Here is a 13,880-nt window from a genome sequence, read left to right as displayed (position 1 = left end):
TGTACAAATGATACGTGACATCAATATAACATTTTTTTAAATATAATTCAGTACAGTAATATGAGATCTGTATGTAAACATTTTTCATTTGACATTGTAGTCCGTTAACAGATGCTCATATCTATCCAAAATGACAGTAAGTGCATTCATCTTAAGATAGCTAGTTGAGACAACCACATATCACAGTCAAATATACAGGGATACGAACATTCCATTCCATTTTTTTGTTGTTGCAGAAAACACATTTTCATTTTCATATACATCTAAAATCTATTAATTAAAAAACAGTAATATTTTACATACACATGAAGGTACCCATAACCAATCATTTCTGATGAAAAAACACAAATGTGATCAATTTGTGGATATAGCGTTTTGGAAATAAACTCTTCACATGCTCATGGGAATTACTCAGATGGTTTCCCAGAGCACAGGAAGGTCAGGCATCAAGCAATTTGCCACCACTTCCTGTGCACTGACCTTTGGGAGAAAACAACAGGAGAATTCGTGTTTTACGGATCCTCTTTAGCCTAACCCCTCCTTAAAAATGCTAATTAGCTAGGCCTTGTCCAAAGGCATCCAAAGGCGTCTTTGGAAATCCTGTACGCCTCGTCTCTCTACAAAAACCCTAGCCCAAATATGTGACAAAAGAAACCCAAATCCCTTTTTAAGTGATACCTTACTGAAGAAAACCATGTAATTTGCTGAGCCTTTTTGCCACTGATACCTCAAAATGTGGTTTAATGGGCCTGTTGACACAAATCAGTATCCTTGGTAAACTCATGCAAACAATAGATCCACCGGCTACTAACTGGCATTGGCAGGTGTCCTAAGCATCCTGAGTGAAATGGTCCACACACAGCTGTCTGGCTGAAGCTGATAGGATAGCATACAGAAGGGAGCTTTGGCCTGCATCCTGAATGGCACCCTATCCTCTACAGGGCACTACTTTTGATGAGGGCTCTGGTCATGTCAATAGCAATATAAAAGCTCACATTAAAAGCTAACATTAAATGTTACACTTAGCCATAATCATCATTGGCTCTATTGATTGAGTCATTAATGGTTTCACAGCATTGATGTTAGTGTTCATCTGTCATTCACTGCTTAAGCCGTGATTGCAGAGCCAATGGTAAAAGAGTGCATCACAATGCTGATACTATAATCACTGCCAATTTGTCTATTTTAGAATCAGAACGTTTATATTTCTGTCACATAAAACATGGTACAGCATGTCTTTGGGTCGAACTGCAGATATGAGGACTAGCTGGGCATTGGTTGGGCTGAGAAAAATGATAAGATCAGATGTGAGGAATGAAGGGCCGCTCACGTCTTAGGGCAGAAGCATGGGGCATTTTTTTTTTATAGGAATGATAGGATTTCAGACACTTTCTCAACAATCATCCCTTCTTCACCATCCACCTCACTGAAATGGCATGAGGGATTTTGGATTGTTCTATTATTTTGTGCTTAATTTAGAGATGTTTTTGATCGATTCCCATAAAAGGATGTAAAGCCTCCTTGAATTTCCTACAACACAATGGGAATGCTGAATGTTCCAAGACCTGGGGAAAGTTCAACGTTCGGGGAGCAAGAAGTTATACTCAGGCGGAATAATTTCAAAGATCAATGAAAAAGAGAGAAGGGAATAAATCTTAGATGTACTTTGCTGTATTTTTGGAATTGGTTTCCAGAGTCGTGTTTGAAAAACATTTGAAGAATCTGCCATTCACATTATTTACATTTAAATGAACAGGCAAAATCATGTTTTTAATGAAATTGGATTATTTTTGGATGAAAACGGATCAAAGTATGATGACCAAAGTATGAAAAATCAGTGTTGCTTCTACATTGATAACGTTTGATCATAAAGTTACTGGTCCCCTCCCCCATGTCAAACTTGGATTCAGGAGGGGGGATTATTAAGGGGATAGGGTGACATCACCCTAACTCTTATTTGAATACACCAATGGTAACATGATATTCTCTTACCTAATTTAAATAAGTACCGACTTGTAACCAACATTGGAGAAGGCGTGTTTGCAGAGGGGCGTGCTTTATATAGCTAGATAGCTACTCTACTGGTGCCAACATTTGACTATAGGGTGTCAGCAAATAGAATAAAAAGTTTACACTATGGCAAAGATATCCATATGTCTTCCCTTTCATCTGTGTCTGGTTAGCTAGTTACTGGCTAGCTAGGTCTTCATCTGTGTCTGGTTAGCTAGTTACTGGCTAGCTAGGTCTTCATCTGTGTCTGGTTAGCTAGTTACTGGCTAGCTAGGTCTTCATCTGTGTCTGGTTAGCTAGTTACTGGCTAGCTAGGTCTTCAGCCAGCATGGAACAAAAGAGGGGGGAAGGGTCGTTCAAAACTCTGACGCAGTTGTCAAGTTGTCAGTGCTACTGTGAACCAAATCACAAGACACATGCCAAACAGCATTAAAATCATTAATGGAATTTCAATGTTGTTTGAGTTGCTTTGTGTATCACCAAATTTGCTTGGGATGATTTTACTGCAACACTGCTCACTGTATCCAAGTTTCTTGACATAGGCGTTTCAAAGAGCTGTCAGTCAAAGCGAGCTCATGAATATAAGCTCCACACCCACTCAGCATGTCTTTTCAAACTTCCTGGTAGTTAGCCATGATCATTTTTCTTTTTTTTATGTTATGCATTTATATCCCCCCAAAATATTATGGTGAATATTTTAGTCACTCAGAAGGCTATTTTACATTGTAATCAGAATGACTGTTCGGGACCTGTAATTAAACTGATCACTGCTGTCCAGTATCCACACATTTACTGACATACTGTATCTAAAAATTTAAAAAAATTCTGTACCATACCTCTGCCATTCTTTTGCTTCACTGAAATTGAGTATGTTATACATAGACTGCCATGCATTCTCACGGCTGGTACATGAGGAGCATATTTCAGCTAATACACATCCTCTAGATGTCTTGTGGAAATGAATGGAAAACCAGGTTTCACATCCTAGCAGGAGGTCAATAAACTGTGACTACACACTTCTAGCTGGTTATTCAACGCATGAATGAAAGCCTTTAGGGAGTTTTCAGCCACAATATCCAGAGTGACTCTTCCATTCTTCTGTCTGATAAGCCAAGGGCCAGGTTGAAACTGTCCATTGTGCTAGGTCTCAAAGAGCCTGATAGCTCAGGGAATCTGGACATTAGATCTCACAGACAGTGGCACTGTACAGAACAGCCAAAGTCTCAGCCATCTGAGTCAAACAAAGTGCTCTGTCTACAGTGTAGTGAGGAGAAATGAATGGCAAGTTTTGACGCCAAAAAACTAGGCTCCAAATAGGAAAAGCACTCGCACATCTGAGGTTGCTTCCTGCAGGTTCGTGGGAATAATTTGGTACCTTGAAAAGCAAAGTAAGCTTAAATGAAACTAATGTGATACTTGCAAACCTAAATAACCAGGCTATATATATTTGTTCTTTTATATTCGTTCTTTTTGCCATGCAGACAATGAAACCTTGCTGTATGGTTGCTAAGCAGCGGTCAGAGGGCAATCATAGGTTAGAATACTTTGAACAGAATACCCAGAACATTGTATAATTAATCTGCTTTGCTTCTGCTTGTGGAGAAAACAAGCACAATTTGTTATGTCTAAGCATAACACTTCTCTTTTGAAAGGCTAAGTAGAAGAGAATAAGATCAGAGACATCATTGCACAGTTGTAATCAGAAGGAAAATTGGCAGCAAACAATGCTCATATTGAGGAACAAAATTATTGACGGAACTGTTAAGATTGTATCTTTCATGTCCATTTTCTCATCCTTAATACACAGCAAAGCATGGAGTCCCATTACAAAGCAACGGTGACACATGAAAGGAATGAATTCTCTCAAAGCCACCCAGTCAGCAGCCCGTTTAATGTATTCCTATCTCTTTGTAAATGTGTCATTTGTAGCGTTTCAGTTTGACGCTTGCGAATGCTGATAAGGAAATGTAAAAGGGAGGTTACGGATCTTTTCCCAGTTGTTAGGGAAATTATTTTCCTCCCCAGCCTCTCTCCGTCAGGCACTCATTTCATCAAAGATTTGGAGTATTATGTGTTTCTTTCTGTTTGTTCCACAGCCAGGTCATTTTTGTTCATGCCAAATCTAAGATTCACAAAGAAAACTTTGATTACATTTTGTAACAAAATTGCAGCTTTGCAGATCCACAGAGGAGTAACACTGTACTGATTTTGTGTCTTTGTAATTCTGTAGGAATGTGTAATTGTGAAAGATTACCTGGCTTCGCCATCAACCCACAGCCACGCACACACACACACACACACACACACACACACACACACACACACACACACACACACACACACACACACACACACACACACACACACACACACACACACACACACACACACACACACACACACACACACACACACACACCTCCACAACCGTCAATCTGTCTGACAAACATTTTGCACTCTGATATTAGTTATGTTTCCTAGGTGTCCAAAAAAATCTACATTCTGCTATGGTGTCCATATTAGGATAGCCTCGGATACAGTTCACCGGATGAAGCCTTGACCAGCCTTTTTGCTCACACAGCAGTCTTTTACAAACCCCATGCAGCAGCACATCAGACAATACCTACAGAAAGTGCTTATGGCTGAGAGTCAGGGGGCTGCCTGGGAATAACACAGGAATAAACTCTATAAACCCTATCTGCTGAGGGGGGGAGTAGATTACTGCAGACAAACAACAGAGAGAATGATATCAGGAGGAATAATGTGTGTGCCAAAGTGTCTGGCGGCAAGATATATCTGAAACAAATAACATCTTCAGTATTAGGCGCTCTTTTTTCAGATCTCAGAGCCCTCATATTGTCCATGCCTGAATCGCAAATGTTACCTTATTACCTACTGTACATAGTGTGCTACTTTTGACCAGAACCCTATGGGCCCTGGTCAAAAGAAGTGCTGTATATAGACAGGTTGATTGTTTAGCATCGCTTAAAGCGATGGGCATTTTGTTGTTATCACATGCATTATCTGAATTAGGCACACAGGATTATACCTACGGAGGAGTCGCTTCTGTGAAGGATCTTTGTATGTCTTTGAACTTCAGAGAGTTAGCTTAACATTGGACCAACTAGCTAAGCTAACAAGCTTGTGTGTGCAAAATGTGGCACCAGAATTTTCAGGTCTCTCCAGAGGTGTTAGATCGGGTTCAAGTCCTGGCTTTGGCTGGGCCACTCAAGGACATTCAGAGACTTGTCCCGAAGCCACTCCTGCATTGTCTTGGCTGTGTGCTTAGGTTTGTTTTCCTGTTTGAAGGGGAACCTTCGCCCCAGTCTGAGGTCCTGAGCGCTCTAGAGCAGGTTTTCATCAAGGATCTCTCTGTACTTTGCTCTATTCATCTTTCCCTCGATCCTGACTAGTCTCCAAGTCTCTGCCGCTGAAAAACAACCCCACAAAATGATGCTGCCACCACCATGCATCACCGTAGGGATGGTGCCAGGTTTCCTCCAGACGTGACGCTTGCCATTCAGGCCAAAGTGTTGGTTTCAGCCCACTTGGCAAATTCCAACTACTGCCTGGTTTGTGGTGAAGTTTTTTTCCACAAGGTTCACTCTACCTCCTAAATGGCACCCTATACCCTACATAGTGCACTACTTTTGACCAGGGCCCATAGGGAAAAGGGTGTAGGGAATAGGGTGCCATTTGTACACAGCCACTCACTCACACAAAGAGCTCTCCTCCCAGGAGAGGCCCGCCTCTTATTTTTGGCTCCCAGGCATATTGATTATCCTGCTCTGGTCCGGGGAGATTAGCTGTGATGGCGGGATGAGAGCTGAGCGATTAGATTATACAGATAAATGCACAGCAGCACATCATGATGAACATAGCGTGTTGAGCCCGTAATTAGAAACATGTAGGTATAAAGGACAGGGACGTGAAAGATATTAAACAGCATGTAGCAGGTAGTTATCGGATTTGTAGGTAAGCAGCTCCACTATAGGCCTACAGATGCAGGATCTTTTGTTGCTGCAAATTTTCCTGCACCACATGAACATAACAGGGTTGACAATTTCTTCTTGGTAGTCTTAAACACATCTACTTAGCAACAAAAGTGTACATCTCACACATATGGTTATGGGCAACAACAAAAAAATAAGACACCTGTACCATGTCAGATATAGAGTGGAATTTTGAGTTTGAATCCCAATATTACGCTTTATATACAACCCAAAATACTACGTTAATCATTGTGTTCTGCTGTGCATTTATCTGTATGATCTTTAAAAAAATTATGTTTATTGATTATGAAATTATAAAAAATATGAATAATATCCCACCCATGAAGCCACTAGGTAATTTGACTGCAGGAAAGGGCTACATCAAAAATGAATCACCTTGTGACGTTGGTAGGCCTAGTGTGTATGTTATTTCCCTCACATGGAATATTTAACTCTAGCGTCTTCTCTCTTGTCGCTGGTGAGCGTGACATATGCCCCTGTGTCCAGTGTTGCCACGTCACCCTAGGTGTAACGATTGTCTATTTCGTCCTCCTCATCGGACGAGGAGAGGCGAGAAGGATCGGACCAATATGCAGAGTGGTAAGTGTTCATGATGATTTATTAAAACCGAACTGAACACTGAAATACAAAAACAATAAACGATGTGCAGAAAACCGAAACAGTACCGCGTGGTGAAAAAACACTAACACGGCAACAAATACCCACAAACCACACGTGAAACCCCGGCTGCCTAAGTATGATTCTCAATCAGGGACAACGATTGACAGCTGCCTCTGATCGAGAATCATACCAGGCCGAACACAAAAAACCCAACATAGAAAACACACATAGACAACCCACCCCAACTCACGCCCTGACCATATTAAATAAATACAAAATAAGGGAAAATAAGGTCAGGAACGTGACAGAACCCCCCCCCTTAAGGTGCGAACTCCGGGCGCACCACCTAAAACTCTAGGGGAGGGTCTGGGTGGGTGTCTGTCCGCGGTGGCGGCTCTGGCGCGGGACGTGGACCCCACTTCAACAATGTTTTTGTCCGCCTCCTTAATCGCCCCCGTGGCCTTTTATGAGCGGCGATCCTCGCCGCCGACCTTGGCCTGGGGACCCTAGCCATGGGTCCCGAATGCACGGGGAATTCCGGCAGCGCCGGACAGGCGGGAGATTCCGGCAGCGCTGGAGTGAAGGACGCCTCCGGCAGCTCCAGAGTGAAGAGCGATTTTGGCATCGCCTGGCTGACTGCAGGCTCTGGCGGATCCTGGCTGGCTGGCTCTGGCAGCTCCTGGCTGGCTGGCTCTGGCAGCTCCTGGCTGGCTGGCTCTGGCAGCTCCTGGCTGGCTGGCTCTGGCTGGTCATGGCTGGCTGACGGCTCTGGCTGGTCATGGCTGGCTGACGGCTCTGGCTGGTCATGGCTGGCTGACGGCTCTGGCTGGTCATGGCTGGCTGACGGCTCTGGCTGGTCATGGCTGGCTGACGGCTCTGGCTGGTCATGGCTGGCTGACGGCTCTGGCTGGTCATGGCTGGCTGACGGCACTGGCAGGTCATGGCTGGCGGGCGGCTCTGGCTGCTCCTGTCTGGCGGACGGCTCTGGCTGCTCCTGTCTGGCGGACGGCTCTGGCTGCTCCTGTCTGGCGGACGGCTCTGGCTGCTCCTGTCTGGCGGACGGCTCTAGCGGCTCGGGACAGACGGGCAGCTCTGACGGCTCGGGACAGACGGGCGGCTCAGATGACGCTGGGCAGGCAGGCAGCTCAGACAGCGCTGGGCAGGCAGGCAGCTCAGACGGTGCTGGGCAGGCAGGCAGCTCAGACAGCGCTGGGCAGGTGGGAGCAACTGGAGAGAGAACCCGGAGAGACAGCCTGGTGCGGGGGGCTGCCACCGGAGGACTGGTACGTGGAGGTGGCACCGGATATACCGGACCGTGAAGGAGGACAACAGTTCTTGAGCACCGAGCCTGTCCAACCTTACCCGGTTGAATGTTCCCCGTAGCCCTGCCAACGCGGCGAGGTGGAATAGCCCGCATTGGACTATGCTGGCGAACCGGGGACACCATTTGTAAGGCTGGTGCCATGTACGCCGGCCCGAGGAGACGCACTGGAGACCAGATGCGTTGGGCCGGCTTCATGGCACCCGGCTCGATGCCCAACCTAGCCCGGCCAGTGCGGCGAGGTGGAATAGCCCGCACTGGACTAAGCACGCGTACTGGGGACACCGTGCCCTCCACCGCATAACCCGGTGCCTGACCAGTACGACGCCCTCTCACTCCACGGTAACCACGGGGAGTTGGCTCAGGTCTCCTACCCGGCTTAGCCACACTCCGCGTGTGCCCCCCCCCAATAAATTTTTGGGTCTGAATCTCGGGCTTCCAACCGCGTCGCCGCGCTGCCTCCTCATACCAGCGCCTCTCTGCCTTCGCTGCCTCCAACACCGCCTTGGGACGGCGATATTCCCCTGGCTGAGCCCAGGGTCCCTTGCCATCCAGGATCTCCTCCCAAGTCCAGGAGTCCTGTGTCTGTTTCTGCTGCTGCCCTTTCCCACTCTGCTTGGTCCTTTGGTGGTGGGTGTTTCTGTAACGATTGTCTATTTCGTCCTCCTCATCGGACGAGGAGAGGCGAGAAGGATCGGACCAATATGCAGAGTGGTAAGTGTTCATGATGATTTATTAAAACCGAACTGAACACTGAAATACAAAAACAATAAACGATGTGCAGAAAACCGAAACAGTACCGCGTGGTGAAAAAACACTAACACGGCAACAAACACCCACAAACCACACGTGAAACCCCGGCTGCCTAAGTATGATTCTCAATCAGGGACAACGATTGACAGCTGCCTCTGATTGAGAATCATACCAGGCCGAACACAAAAAACCCAACATAGAAAACACACATAGACAACCCACCCCAACTCACGCCCTGACCATACTAAATAAATACAAAATAAGGGAAAATAAGGTCAGGAACGTGACACTAGGAGCTATGAATCTGTGCGAACCTGACTTGTACTGGATGAAAAACACTACCTGCCCTGGATGGTATATCCCCATATAATGTACATAGTAACCAACGGAACATCTGCAGTGCAGCCCAGTATAATGGAATAATTGTACACTGAACAAAAATATAAACGCAACATCTAAAGGGTTTATCCTATGTTTCATGAGCTGAAATAAAATATTTTTTCCATATGCACAAAAAGCTTATTTCTCTAAAATGTTGTGCACAAATTTGTTTACATCCCTGTTAGTGAACATTTCTCCTTTGCCAAGATAATCCATCCACCTGAGGTGTGGCATGCCAATAACCTAGTGCTGAGGACAATAAAAGGTCACTCTAAAATGTTTTGTCACACAACACAATGCCACCGATGTCTCAAGTTTTGAGGGGGCATGCAATTGGCATGGCCTGCATACTCACCAGACATGTCACCCATTGAGCATGTTTGGGATGCTCTGGATCGACGTGTACAACAGCGTTTTACAGTTCCCGCCAATATCGAGCAACTTCGGCACAGCCATTGAAGAAGAGTGCAACAACATTCCACAGGCCACAATCAACAGCCTGATCAACTCTATGTGAAGAAGATGTGTCGCGCTGCATGCGGCAAATGGTGGTCACACCAGAAACTGACTGGTTTTCTTGTCCACACCCCTACATTTTTTTATGAATCAGTGACCAACAGATGCACATCTGTATTCCCAGTCATGTGAAATCCATAGATTAGGGCCTAATTTCTTTATTTAAATTGACAGATTTCCGTATATGTACTGTAACTCAATAAAATATTTGAAATTGTTGCATGTTGCATTTCTATTTTTGTTCAGCATATATTTTCACGTAGTAATGGGAATAGGGTTTCATTTGGTGGCAATAGTGTATAGCGTATATAGTGCACATAGTGTGCATAGTGTACATAGTGTGCATAGTGTACATAGTGTGCATAGTGTACATAGTGTACATAGTGTGCGTAGTGTAAATAGTGTGTATAGTGTACACAGTATACATAATGTATATAGTGTATATAATGTATGTAATGTACATAGTGTATATGGTGTACATATTGTGCATAGTGTACATAGTGTGTATTTTGTATATAGTGTATATAGTTAATACAGCGCACATGCTGTATATAGTGTATATAGTGTGCATAGTGTATATAGTTTATATAGTTTACATAGTGTATATAGTGTATATAGTGTGCATAGAGTACATAGATGACATAGTGTGCAGAGTGTATATAGTGTACGTAGTGTAAATAGTGTGCATAGTGTATGTAGTGTGCATCGTTTAAATAGTGTACATAGTGTACATAGTGTACATATTGTACATAGTGTATATCGTGTACATAGTGTACATAATGTGCATAGTGTTCACAGTGTAAATCGATTGCATAGTGTATATAGTGTACATAGTGTGTATAGTGTGCATAGGGTACATAGTGTGTATAGTGTACATAGTGTGCATACTGTATATAGTGTACATTGTGTATGTAATGTACATAGTGTAAATATTTTACATAGTGTACATAGTGTAAATAGTGTTTATTGTGTACAAAGTCTGCATATTGTCCATATTGTCCATAGTGTGCATAGTGTACAAAGTATATATAGTGTACACAGTGTGCATAGTGTACATAGTGTATATATTGTATATAGTGTACATAATGTCATAGTGTATATAGTGTACATAGTGTAAATAGTGTACATAGTTTACATGGCGGCATAGTGTATACAGTGTACATAGTGTATATATTGTATATAGTGTACATAGTGAACATAGTTTGCATAGTGTATATAGTGCACATAGTGTACATAGTGTGTGTAGTGTATATAGTGTACATAGTGTGCATAGTGTACATAGTGTAAATAATGTGCATAGTGTATATAGTGTACATGGTGTATATAGTGTATATTGTGAACATAATGTATATAGTGTGTAAAGTATATATAGTTTATATAGCGTCATAGTGTATTTGGTGTACATAGTGTACATAGTGTAAAAAGTGTACATAGTTTGCATAGTGTATATAGTGCACATAGTGTACATAGTGTGCATAGTGTACATAGTGTAAATAATGTGCATAGTGTATATAGTGTACATGGTGTATATAGTGTATATTGTGAACATAATGTATATAGTGTGCATAGTGTGCATAGTTTATATAGTGTATATGGTGTACATGGTGTACATAGTTTGCATAGTGCACATAGTGTGCATGGTGTACATAGTGTGTATTGTGTGCATAGTGTACATAGTGTACATACTGTATATAGTGAATATTGTGTATGTAAGGTATATCGTCTATATTTGGTACATAGTGTACATTGTGTATGTAGTGTATATAGTGTAGATAGTGTGAATAGTGTACCTAGTGTACATAGTGTGCATAATGTACATAGTGTATGTAGTTTATATATGTAATGTACATGGTGTGCATAGTGTACATACTGTATATAGTTTAGAGAGTATACATTGTGTATATAGAGCAGATAGTGTACCTAGTGTACATAGTGTGCATAGTGTACATAGTGTATGTAGTTTATATATGTAATGTACATGGTGTGCATAGTGTACATACTGTATATAGTTTAGAGAGTATACATTGTGTATATAGAGCAGATAGTGTACACAGTGTACATAGTGTGCATGGTGTGCATGGTGTATATAGCGTACATAATGTACAGCGTGTATATAGTGTACATAGTGTGCATAGTGTAAATAGTGTACATATTGTGCATCGTTTAAATAGTGTACATAGTCTATATAATATACATATTTTACATAGTGTATATAGTGTGCATAGTGTATATAGTGTACATATTGTGCATAGTGTACATAGAGTGTATAGTGTATATAGTTGACATAGTGTATACTGTGTACATAGTGTATATAGTATATATAGTGTACATGTTGTATATAGTGTATGTAGTTTGCATAGTGTACATAGTGTACATAGTGTATATAGTGTACATAGTATACATAGTGTACATTCACTCTCACTCATGCGTGGAGTTTGTATTCAATATCGAACGCACTAATAATTCATTCTATAAATTCAACCACCCGTTCAACGTATTTAATCACAGCTCAATACTGTGTAAGTATTGATATTTCCCCGATACACAGTCTAATCTGCAGAGTTTGATTGTATTGCACTGTACACTATATCTTAGCCTTACCATCGCCAATTAAAACTGGACAACCTTATAGCAAATGAGCAGCTCTCCCATCTTAACCGTGACGCCTTCCAGCATCAATGTACTTTACATGCTTCTATAATTATAACACAGTGTGGCTATGCTGCCTGCGATAACACCAAAACAGCAATACACTCACTCACTCACTCACTCACTCACTCACTCACTCACTCACTCACTCACTCACTCACACAGACACACACACACTCACACACACACACACACACACACACACACACACGCACACACAGACACACACAAACACACAGACACACACAAACACACACACGCAGACCGCTGCTGCTGCAATGACACCAACACAGCAATCTCAGACACACAGACACACAGACACACAGACACACACGCGCACGCGCACGCGCACGCGCACACACACACACGCACACACACACACACACACACAGACCACTGCTGCTGCAATGACACCAAGAAAGCAATCTCAAACACACACACACACACACACACACACACACACACACACACACACACACACACACACACACACACACACACACACACACACACACACACACACACACACACACACACACACACACACACACACACAGACCGCTACTGCCGCAATGACACAAACGCAGCAATCTCATATAGTAAAGCATTCTCCAAGGGTCCCTCTCGGTTGGTTTGGTGACCTTATTTCCTTGACACAGAAACATAATCCGAGGTTTAATGTTAAGTTGCCTTTTATCTGTGTGGTCCTATTAATCACCTCCCGCAGGAATGGAATACTTAATGACCTTTTGTAATGATGCGTCTGGGATGTCATCTGGAATGAGGAACTTTCCTCTAAACGCAGATTTCCATTTCAGGAAGAGTGCAGTTTTTTTCTTATTTTTCCCATCTGGACCTTTAATGAGCTTTCTTTTTCAAATTCCACTAGATTAATGGTGAGATAAGGCACGCGTCCCAAATGGGACCTTATTCCTGACACAGCGCACTACTTTTAACCAGAGACCTATGGGTCTTGGTCAAAAGTTGTGCAATATATAGGCAATAGGGTGTCATTTGGGATGTACACAGATATGGAACAAAGGGTCTCTCTTCCAGAGAACAAAGGGTCTACTCTTTGTGACACTAAGACTTCCATAACCATTATGCTGGCTATTATCATTATTGTAATCAGGTGGCTTCGCGACCAGTTTTGGATACATTTACATTTTAGTCATTTAGCAGACGTTCTTATTCAGAGAGACTTACAGTAGTGAGTGCATACTTTTTAATGTTTTTTTCCCCACATTTCTTTATTTCTTTATAAATTATGTTTCTTAGTTTTTGGTCATACTTGATATGAACAACTACTTATGCAGCCTTCATAGAGCATTCATAAGGTCTTCATAAACACTACATACTGGTTGATGCTTCATTAACAATTCATAAGAAAAGGCATAAAGGTTGATGAAGTCAGGAAATAAAACATCAAAATACTGAAGTGACTTGAATGGTCTTTACCACCCACTGATGTTTAACCTGGTAATTGAAATAACCTCAGGCAAAATGACTACCAAATCGTATCCAAGCAAATTCAGTATCCTCAGCTTGGATGTTGTTTGTTGGCTAACCAAACTATTTACCTTATCAATCCTTATAATGTGTAAGACGTGCCCACAACTAGAGTCCTCAGAAGGACT

Source organism: Salvelinus namaycush, chromosome 3, assembly GCF_016432855.1.
Source record: "Salvelinus namaycush isolate Seneca chromosome 3, SaNama_1.0, whole genome shotgun sequence".
NCBI lineage: Eukaryota > Metazoa > Chordata > Actinopteri > Salmoniformes > Salmonidae > Salvelinus > Salvelinus namaycush.
Note: the sequence above shows the minus strand (reverse complement) of the source record.